This window comes from Pinus tabuliformis, chromosome 2_2 (assembly GCF_031772625.1).
Source record: "Pinus tabuliformis cultivar Carrire ecotype Pingquan chromosome 2_2, CPIR1, whole genome shotgun sequence".
Taxonomy (NCBI): Eukaryota; Viridiplantae; Streptophyta; class Pinopsida; order Pinales; family Pinaceae; genus Pinus; species Pinus tabuliformis.
This window is the reverse complement of record NC_142300.1, coordinates 1,150,399,312-1,150,410,393: the sequence shown is the minus strand read 5'-3', so window position 1 is coordinate 1,150,410,393 and position 11,082 is coordinate 1,150,399,312. Positions and strand designations below refer to the sequence as shown.

General features: G+C 36.9%; 1 long non-coding RNA gene across 2 annotated transcripts; it reads left to right on the top strand.

Annotated features, from left to right (window-relative positions):
* The first annotated feature begins 1,139 nt into the window (after positions 1–1,139).
* LOC149197477 (uncharacterized) lies at positions 1,140–2,414 on the top strand. 2 transcript variants are annotated; one of them, XR_016254204.1, is made up of 5 exons: positions 1,140–1,391; positions 1,557–1,635; positions 1,806–1,840; positions 1,954–1,987; positions 2,111–2,414. It is a non-coding gene; the product is annotated as an uncharacterized LOC149197477 (long non-coding RNA). The 2 variants fall into 2 exon arrangements; XR_016254205.1 differs by having other exon boundaries at positions 1,557–1,675.
* The last annotated feature ends 8,668 nt before the right edge of the window (positions 2,415–11,082 follow it).

The window sequence follows — 11,082 nt, the reverse complement described above, 5'->3', positions numbered from 1 at the left end:
TCAAATTACAAACAAATCTTGTTGGCTACCTTAACTTTATCTTTGCACATAATTCCGTTTCTATCCCCTCTTTGGCTGTTTATCTTCTCTTCTTCTTCTTCTTAATTCTATTCTTATTCTACTCCTCTTTACACTCTACTCTTTGTCAGGATATTTATCAACTTTCTCCTTTTCTCAGAATTCAATTATTTAACTTAACTTTCATTCAAAATTGTATCTTTTATGGACAAGGCTTACTAACTATTTATATTCCATGGAGGAATCTGAAATGAAAGGTTGCCTCTTCAAATTCAAGGCTCTTTGTGATCCATCTCTTCATTGATGACCTTGAAGATCAAGTCAAGACAAGATGGTCTTTTTGTAATACTGGAGAAATAATATAACGTGAGCCAAAAATAATGATTGCACTATATAATTAAAAATTGTAACTTCAACCCATCTTATTGCACATATGTCACACCTCCCGTTTTTAGCCCCTTTTATTAGTTTTGTTTTGATAATTTGTTTCTTTCTTTACAATTGTAGTTCTACCATAAATTTGCACTATATCTCTATATTCATGACTGTGCTCTTATGTCAGGTATTTGAACTAATGTTCATAACCCCTTGGGAACTTCTTGTTGCAACGTTGTTCTCAGAGTAGGGATTTTTATATTTCCGCTTAAAAATAAGCTATGCCTTGGTAAAGGGAAATGTTTTTGGTCTATTTCACTTCAATGATATAACCTCTAAAACTCGTCATGTTACTTTGGATGCTATACCTTACCTATCTGCAAGATAATTATTACTTTATGTATGTTATGACCTTCATAATATTTTAGTCGATTTCGGTTAGGCAAGAGGTCTATATTTAACCTCACCTTAGTATCACACCATAGATTACAATTTCATGGTTAATCTATTAAATACTCCCCATAGTTATACTTTATACTTTATACCAATTTCATCTTTGTATAAACCATTGTTGTGGTTGTACTCTCGTCCTATCATTAATTAATTTCATATTATGATGGCCTATACTAATACCCATACTCTCCAATCCCCCTTTTACAGCCATGCCACCTGAAGTTTTTGCGCTCACGTGGCTGGGACATTAAGAGTCCATAAGTAGTATCCACTTGTGCCCAATGCATGTGATCTTCATCTGCTCCGTCAACCTCTTATACCTGTACGGTGGGATGGGGTTCCAACAGATTGACAACAAAGAATTGTTGCGTCGAAACCCTAACCCCATATTCTCCATTCTTCCGAGACTCTTCCATAATTAGCGCATTTGCCTCTTCCTTCCTACTGTTTGGTTTGCGTGTTGGCGACCCGGAACACCTTGGTGAGGGTTTAACATTTGGTCAGAGATCTATGACAAGCCCATGTATGGCTTCTGGATATGCCAGGTATCTCTCCTTTTCCTATTTTTTATTTTCCCTTCGATGTCTACTCGCTTTCTGCGCAATCCCTTTTACAAGTTTCATTACTCTTTCTATTTAGTTTAAGTTGCAGCTCTGGTGTGTAAAGTATGTGGTTTGTCTCAGATTTCCATTAACTTCCTGTTATCCAAGGCTATTCTCAGGGTTTTTCCAAAGTTGACAACGAGAGAGACGTTCACTGTCAGAATCAAGAAGTTATCCTTTGTGCTCGGTAAGAAGAAATCACGTGGAGAAAAAGCCCTTTTTTTTTGGTGAATTCCCAACTCTTCTTTCCAATTCTTGGTTAATTCTTTATTGTAAATAATAATTACCTATAACCTTTTCGGGAATTTTTTTAACATGCCTAACTTGTTATGGTCGCGACCCTCATTGTGGCTCCAGATCGCAACCCTCTTTGACATGGTGCCCATCACAAGGTACATAACAATTTTGTCAACAAATTGTCATTTGGTTCATTGTTTGTTGATTAACCTCTCCGGATGTTCTCATGTCATTTTTTTCCTTGTCTGACGGTCGCTTCGCGCTACAGGAATATGAGGCCTTAGGCCTTGCCTTGTTATTAGGTAACATTATGCTCTATCGTCAATGTTTATTCTTGAAACTTATTCAATTTTCTTTTTTTCACTACCACTTGTACTACATACTCTTGTTCCGGCTTCCTTATGTTCTTCTATGTTCTCCTATAGGTACTGGTGGAACTCATTCCCCTTTGTTTTCTTTTGCCTCTCTATCTCAATATTTTTCCATCACTTAATTCAAGCTTTCTACCCAACAGGTTTGGCATATTGGTATTTTTCATCGTATCTTTTCTCTCTAGGAATGAGTTGAATCGGGACTACGATTTGTTTCCCTTTACTATTTGATATTTACTCGAGGATGAAACCCTCGAGGCAATAGTTTCCCTTACCCCGAAATTGGAAACAAGATTTAACCTTGTAGTTAGCTTACTACCATGAATGTATTTTGGTTAAAGGATAAGAACTTTCACTATCTCGAGTGATATACTGAGTTTCTGATTATCTTATCACTGATATTTGTTTGGATAGAAGCATACCTTCACATCTCCCTTTCTTTTATAATGTTTAAATGCTGGTACACACTTTTGAATTGCATGGCTCCTTATAATGTTTTTAAGGAAGTAAAAATTCTTAGAGCTATCCTAGTTATGAGGGAAGACCCTCTATGGCTATTTAAAATGGACTTGAACTAATTGCGCTGATAATATAGGCCGACACTCGTGTTATCTTCTATATATATATATTCTTAATTTGCAGCTCTCAGAAGCCTTGTGTATGTTTGTAATGTTGTTTAATGAATGTTTTACGTGATTCAATACTTTTCTGCATGATCAAGGTAATAGGGATTGATTCAATACTTTATGTATGATTTATGTACTGTAAAATAATTCATTTCTTTTCTCAGATGCCTATTGAATCCTTTAAATTGTTACATAAATTTTCCAGCTGAGGTTAGAGAAAGGTGTTCCTTCATTTGCATTTATTCTAGCAGTAACTCTCCATCTTAACAATCTAGTTAAGATATTTCACTCAAATTTCCTAGCGCACTGGAATTTTGTTGCCCTTGAATCGTTAAAAGTTCCAGGTTTCACTTTTTCTATCTATCATTAAAATTGTTTGTATTATTTCTATCTATCATTAAAATTGTTTGTATTATATAATTATGGAGTTTCGCATCAAACGAATTTTAAATATTATTGGGTAGTATGGCATACTAATTTGGAAGGTAATGGGATTGGTTTACCTTAGTATTATTTACATCTTAATTTTGCTGCTTTAAGCAAGTATACACCGTTGATAATGCTTGTAAGGATATTACTTGTTTTCCTTATGTTATAGTTTTTTTTTCAACTTATTACATTGCTCTAATCAGTGGGCCCTTGTAACTTTAGTACCAATATATCCCCAGTGTTAGCTCTTTTCTAACACTCTTTTCTAATTCCTTAACCAGTTATTTTTATTTTTTCCTACGCTTTTTGTTTTTTTCTTCGTTAACACTTTCTTATCATACATACTTGGTACCATAAGGAGGAGTAAACCCCTATGGGGATAAATGCTACAGATCACAGTAAACCACTTCTCTCTCTCTCCTTTCGATTTTCAGAATATTTACCCCAGTTGATTCATCCTCCTACCATAGTTTACAGATTCATATAATTTGACACACACATAAAAATTTAATGTTCTCATACATGTGATTTCTTCAATTTACAGAATATATATATATATATATATATCTTCCCTTAATAGCATTATACATTCGATCACATGCATTAAAAAAAAAAATCGCAAAATTTTACAAGTATTTGAATCAACTATGAAATCTGTATGCACCATATGTAAAATGACTCCGGAATCCATAATCACCAAAAGTCATGGCAAAATTTATACACGATAAAATCATTGCAATAATAGATGTTGGAAATAATACTGAGAGGGGGGGTGAATCAGTATTATCAAATTCTTTTCAATATATCTTCCTTATTTATACTTTGAATAATTCTTCAAATATTGATCATTACTTTGTATGTCAGTATCATAAAATAATGAGCAGGAACAAGAAAAGCAAATAGTCACACAAAAGAACATCAGATATATAAGGTGGAAACCCAATGTGGGTGAAAACCACCTGCTGCAATATGTCTCTATCTTCTTTTAATAAGAAACTCCTTTTACAATGATTTTGTACTGGTGCAGTCCTTTACCAGTACACAGGCTACAACCTGCAGAGAGCTACAACTCTCTCTCTCATTTTCCAGTCTCTCCTGGAAGGGAACTACAACCCCCTACTTCTTTTCTTTCAAGGACTGGATTCAAGAACATCAAAAACCCATCAACTACACTTGCATCATCAATCTCTGATTTCACCAAAGCCAACCTGCATACAGATCTGCAAATATTTCCTTATAACTTTGCACATGTGTACTATAAAACATGCATCAATAATTCAGACCCAGATTATTAAATTTATAGATCAAGCATGTGCCACATATCATAGATCAAAATCATATAGAGATACCACTATTCCAGCCTTAAGATTTTGACCCATCAAAAGAACTTATCCTTCTCCTTACGCTCAGGTTCCTTCTTCATTCAGATCCAGATCTGCACCATAACCCAATCACCATATTCCAGATCTAGCACTTTATCAGATATTCAATGATTCAGAAGATGCTTTGCCAAATGATCTCCTTCCTCTTTTATAGCCTTAGTCCTTTCTCAATACCATGGTCCAAAACCATAGGATCAAAAAACTGTTGGACTAATACCATGAACCAACCATGAAAGTGCGTGAGATCAACACTTTTGGATGCAATACCACGGACCAAAACCATAGGATCAAAAACTGTCGGACTAATACCATGAACCAACCATGAAAGTGCGTGAGATCAACACTTTTGGATTCAATACCACGGACCAAAACCATAGGATCAAAAACTGTCGGACTAATATCATGAACCAACCATGAAAGTGTGTGAACTTTTCTCTCGCATGAAAGTGCGTAAACTTTTCTCTACATGAGATAAACTTTTCCCTGCATAAAAGTGCGTGAACATTTCTCTACATGAAATAAACTCTTCTCTGCATAAAAGTGCGTGAACTTTTCTCTACATGAAATAACTGTTCTCTGCATAAAAGTGCGTGAACTTTTCTCTACATGGAATAAACTTTTCTCTGCATAAAAGTGCGTGAACTTTTATCTACATGAAGGAAACTTTGTTGCACTATAATTTATCAAATAAATTTGCTGCACTATAATTTATCATTTGTGTGATTTGCCATCAAAGACAACACTTGTCTCATAATGCCAACAATCTCCCCCTTTGGACTTGATGGCAACAATACCAAATCACTCTCCCCCTTTGACATCAAGGGCAAAGGGCGAACCAAGATATTCTCTTTCCTAGAAAGGCATTCCGCTGTTCATACTCCCTCTGAGTACCTGTTGAAATCTCTGAATGAGCTCCCCCTTTGTATATGCCAAGGTGTACCAATCTGTTCATGCTACATGCTGAAAGCTCTACTCTTTCTGAAATGTGCTGTTCATGCTCCCCCTGACTATAGGAAAGATCTGCAAAAGATGTTCTTCAAGAAGAACCAAGACTTATACATCATGAAAGAGATAGAGACGTATTGCAGCAATATTCAGACCAACATCCATGATCTCCTTCTGTACTTCCTCCATAATGCCAACAATGCATGATGTGCTCCCCCTGAACCTGTGCCATTCGATCTTCGACCAATGTACGCATATACTTCAGATGAACCTTGCGTACAACCAACAATCAGAAGAGATTCAACAACAAGATGATACATCAACAACCCCCAGCTTTTGCCTGAGGTATTCAAAGGTCTCTCTAGGCAATGGTTTGGTGAGTATATCAGCAACCTGTTCCTTAGAAGGAACATACTCCAACTTGACCTTTTGTTCAAGCACTTGTTCCGGGAGAAAGTGATACTTGATTGGTATGTGCTTGGTTTTTGAGTGCATGACTGGGTTCTTTGAAATGCTGATTGCACTTGTATTATCACATAAGATGGAGATAGGTGGTGTACAAGTGATTTGAAAATCCTGCAGGGTCTGCATCATCCAAAGGAGTTGAGTGCGTAACAAGATGCAGCAGCAACATATTCTGCTTCAGCTGTAGATAAGGCAATTGAACTTTGTTTCTTGCTGAACCAAGATACTAATCTGGAACCCATAAAGAATGCACCACCACTTGTGCTCTTCCTGTCATCCACACTTCCGGCCCAATCTGCATCAGTATAAGCATGAAGTGTGAGATCTGTATCTCTAGGATACCATAAGCCATAATTTTGAGTCCCTTGAAGATATTTGAAGATTCTCTTTACTGCTTGAAGATGAGTTTCCTTTGGATTTGCCTGAAATCTTCCAACTATTCCCACTGCATGCATGATGTCTGGTCGGGTACCTGTCAAATAAAGTAGACTTCCAATCATAGATCTGTAGGTTGGTTGATGTACTGCTGCTGATTCATCATTTGCATTGAGGCTACATCCTGTGACCATGGGTGTACATACTGGTTTTGCATCTTCCATGTCATATTTCTTCAAAATCTGCTTGAGATACTTGGTTTGAGACAAGAAGATCCCTCCTTCCTTTTGTTGGATTTGCAGGCCAAGAAAATATGTCAATTCTCCAAGCAAGGACATTTCAAATTCTTTCTGCATCACCAAGGCAAAGCTTTGACTCATAGATTCTTCATTCCTGCCAAAGATAATGTCATCTACATACACAACAAGTATTAGCAATTTGTCATTTTCAATTTTTATATAAAGATTGCTATCTGCTGATCCTTTTGAAAAACCTTGTTGATGAAGATATTTGTCCAAACGATAGTACCAAGCCCTTGGAGCTTGTTTAAGACCATAGAGAGCCTTTTTCAGTCTGCATACAAGATTTGGATCATTTCCAAGAATGAACCCATCTGGCTGCTCAATGTATACTTCTTCTTCTAAGTCTCCATTCAGAAACGCTGATTTCACGTCCATTTGAAATACTTTGAACTTTTGAAATCTTGAGAGAGCAAGGAACATTCGGATGGCCTCAAGTCTTGCAATAGGAGCAAAAGTCTCCTCAAAATCTATTCCTTCTTGCTGCACATACCTTTTACAAACAAGTCTTGCCTTGTTTCTAATTACTTCCCCATTTTCATTCAACTTATTTTTGAAGACCCATTTTGTCCCTATAACATTCTTATCCTTTGGTCTAGGAACCAACTTCCAAGTGTTGTTCTTTTCGATCTGCTCAAGTTCTTCATCCATTGCTTTGACCCAACATTCATCTTTGCATGCCTATTTTACATTTTGTGGTTCAGTGGAGGAGAGTAATGCCAAATAGCTTGAAGCTTCTACAATTGTTCTTCTTGTTTGTACACCTGCTTCTTTCTGCCCCAAAATCTGAGATTCTGGATGATTCTTCTGAACGTACCGGGATGGAGTCTTCTCTTCTATTCTTATCTGTTCCTCTGGTGCTCCTTGAGGTTCTTCTTCTTCATCATTCTGTCTTTGAGGGTAGTCTTCATCTTCTTCGATATTTTCATGATTTACTTGCCTAGGAATGTATCCCTTTTCATCAACCACTACATCAATGCTGTCAACAATTCTTCCAAGTCTTTTATTGTAGCACTTATATGCTTTGCTGTGTGGAGAATAACCAAGAAGAATGCCTTCATCTGCTCTAGGTTCAAGTTTGCCAAGTTGCTCATCAGTATTCATAATATAGCATTTGCTCCCAAAGATTTTGAAGTGCTTTACCGAAGGAGTCTCACCATACCAGAGCTCATGAGGAGTTTGAGTGCTGTTCACTCGGACATTTGTTTTGTTGAGAATAACAACCGCAGCATATGCGGCTTCACCCCAGAAAGTTGCGAGAGTTCCAGACTCATCCATCATAACACGAGCCATTTGTTGGATTGTTCTATTCATCCTTTCCACCACTCCATTTTGCTGAGGAGTTCTAGCTGTAGAGAATTCTCTTCTTATCCCATGTTCTTCACAGAAATCGAAAAATTCATTTGAGGTGAACTCCCCACCTCTGTCAGACCTGAGGCACTTAATTTTGTAAACTGATTCATTTTCAACCAAGGCTTTGAAGGATTTGAATTTCTCGAATGCTTCGTCTTTGTGCTTCATAAGTCCTAACCAAACAAACCTGGAGAAATCGTCAATGAATAATATCAGGTATTCTTCTCCTCGAGGTGTCCTTTTCCTAAATGGACCACATACATCTGTATGGACTAGCTCAAGAGGCATGCTAGCTGATCCTTCCTTCTTTGGAAAGTTAGTTCTGGTTTGCTTTCCAAACTGACATGATTTGCATATGGTGTTGTCTGGAATTTTGATATCTGGAAGACCACGAACTGCCTGATATTTGCATGCTTTCCTTATTTGTGAAAATCTTAGATGCCGCAACCTCCGGTGCCATAACCAGTGTTCATCATCCTTGCTCAAATAGCATTGTTGTTGTCCTTCTTCAAATATGTATAGATTATTTGGAGTTCTTCTACCTTTGATCACTGTTTCACCTGTATCAAGATCACGAACACGACATCCGTTTGATCTAAATATCACCTCGGTTCCTTGATCACACATTTGGCTGACACTTAGAAGATTATGCTTCAATCCATCAACATACAAAACATTTCCAGCTTTGACCTTTTCTTTTAACTGAGCAGTGCCTTTTCCTTTTATAGCTGCAGGGGTATCATTTCCAAAAGAAACTTTCTTTCCCTTTTCTAAAGCAGAATATGATTCAAGTTTTTCTTTATCACCTGTCATATGTTTCGAACATCCACTGTCAATGTACCATAGATTTTCTTGTCCTTCTGCATAAAATGCTATCCCACATCTTTCTGTTTGTGGTTCCTTTATTCTCCATGTTCTGGTGCTTGAGGCTTGTTTCTTTGTCTGCTGAAACCTGCTCCTGCATTCAGAATCTTCATGACCAAAGTTATTGCAAATAGAACATTCAACTTCATTTTCAAGAGCCGAAAAGTTGTTATAGGTCCTTTTTGTAATCCTGATCATACTTCTTTGTTTTGAGCTTCTCTAGTCATGATTGTTTTATATGCAACACATTGAGCTGCTTTGTGACCGAAGTTATGGCAAGAGAAACATTGCCCATTGAAGAAACTTCTGCGATTATCAAATCTACTGGCCAAATGATTGTAATTTCTATTGTCATCCATTCTTGAAGCAAATTGAGAAGATTTTACCTGTGGCTGGTTGTAGCTTTTGTTCATCCTTAAGACAGATTGCCCCTGGTTTACCTGATAGTCTTTGTTCGTTCTTGATGTAATTTGTCCTTGCTTTACCTGGTGATCTCCATTGTGCTTTTGCTCATTCCTTCTTGCTGCATCAAGATAACTCTTTGAGGTGGATTCTTGAGATGTTTCTCCATTATACCCCAGACCTATCTTGTTTAGCGGAGAACGCTCTACATTGATGATCTCATCTAGAGTTTCAGATCCTTTGACAAACTTAATATTAATAGCCTTTGTTTTCTCAATTTCTTTTCTAAGGTCAACAATTTCACCTTCTAACTTTTCAAGATATTTTTCTTTTTCATCAATTTGAAATTGTAGAGTATCAATGATCATATTCTTTTCTTCTATACATGTCTTAAGTCTAGAAATCTCTTCATAAAAACTATCCACATCTATAGCATCTATGTAATCATCATCTTCAAATGCCATTAAAAGTTTATAGTCATTACCTCGTTCATCTTCATCACTATTTGATAGACCATCACTGTCTTCATGAGTGTAGTAGCTTTTCTTATTTGCATTTTGTTTCTTGTTCCATCTAGCAGGTTCCTTTCCTTTGTCAATCTTATCCTTATGAGGACATTTGGCAGCATAATGACCTACTCTTCCACAAGCAAAACATTTAAAAGGTAGCTTACCTCTGAACCTTCCAGTACCCCGTTGAAGATTTCTGACAAAATTTGATTCTTCTTCTTCTTCTGGCACGTGACTTGATTCATAGTAGTCTCCTTTGCCTGAAGCCTTAAAAGCAGCTTCTCTCGTGTTTGATGGACCTCCTTTTCTCATTTCATAAACAGTTAGAATTCCGTGTAGCTGAGACATAGTAAGAGTTCGTAGATTTTCCTTTTCTTCTATTGCAGATACTTTAGATTCAAATTTGGGGGACAATGATCTTAGGACTTTTTCAACCACAACAGCCTCTTTTATTTCTTCACCCAAGTTTTTCATACAATTAAAAATCTCATCTACCCGAAGGAAATAGTTAGCCACACTTTCATCATTATACATTCTGAGATTCTCATACTGAATCCTGAGGGTTTGAAGTTTTGCATGTTTTACCTGTTCATCTCCTTCGTAGCTCAAAACAATCTTGTCCCATATTTCTTTTGCGGATTTATATTGCATAACATTCACGAATTCAGATTGAGATAGACATCCTAGAAGAGTATTAACTGCCTTTGCATTTGTTTCATATTTATTCTTCTCAGCTGAATCTGTAGGAGTAGCTGATGGAAAAGTATACCCTGTTTCTATAATGTCCCATACTTCTGTACCCAAAGATTGAATATAGGCAGTAACTCTTACCTTCCAATATACGAAGTTTGTCCCATCAAAAATCGGTGGCCTGATTGATGCTTCCCTCTTGTAGTTGCTCATGATGTTAGATCTTCCTTCAAGCGATCAAGCTTCTTCAGAAGGACCTGCTCTGATACCAATTGTTGGAAATAATACTGAGAGGGGGGGTGAATTAGTATTATCAAATTCTTTTCAATATATCTTCCTTATTTATACTTTGAATAATTCTTCAAATATTGATCATTACTTTGTATGTCAGTATCATAAAATAATGAGCAGGAACAAGAAAAGCAAATAGTCACACAAAAGAACACCAGATATAAGGTGGAAACCCAATGTGGGTGAAACCACCTGCTGCAATATGTCTCTATCTTCTTTTAATAAGAAACTCCTTTTACAATGATTTTGTACTGGTGCAGTCCTTTACCAGTACGCAGGCTACAACCTGCAGAGAGCTACAACTCTCTCTCTCGTTTTCCAGTCTCTCCTGGAAGGGAGCTACAACCCCCTACTTCTTTTCTTTCAAGGACTGGATCCAAGAACATCAAAAACCCA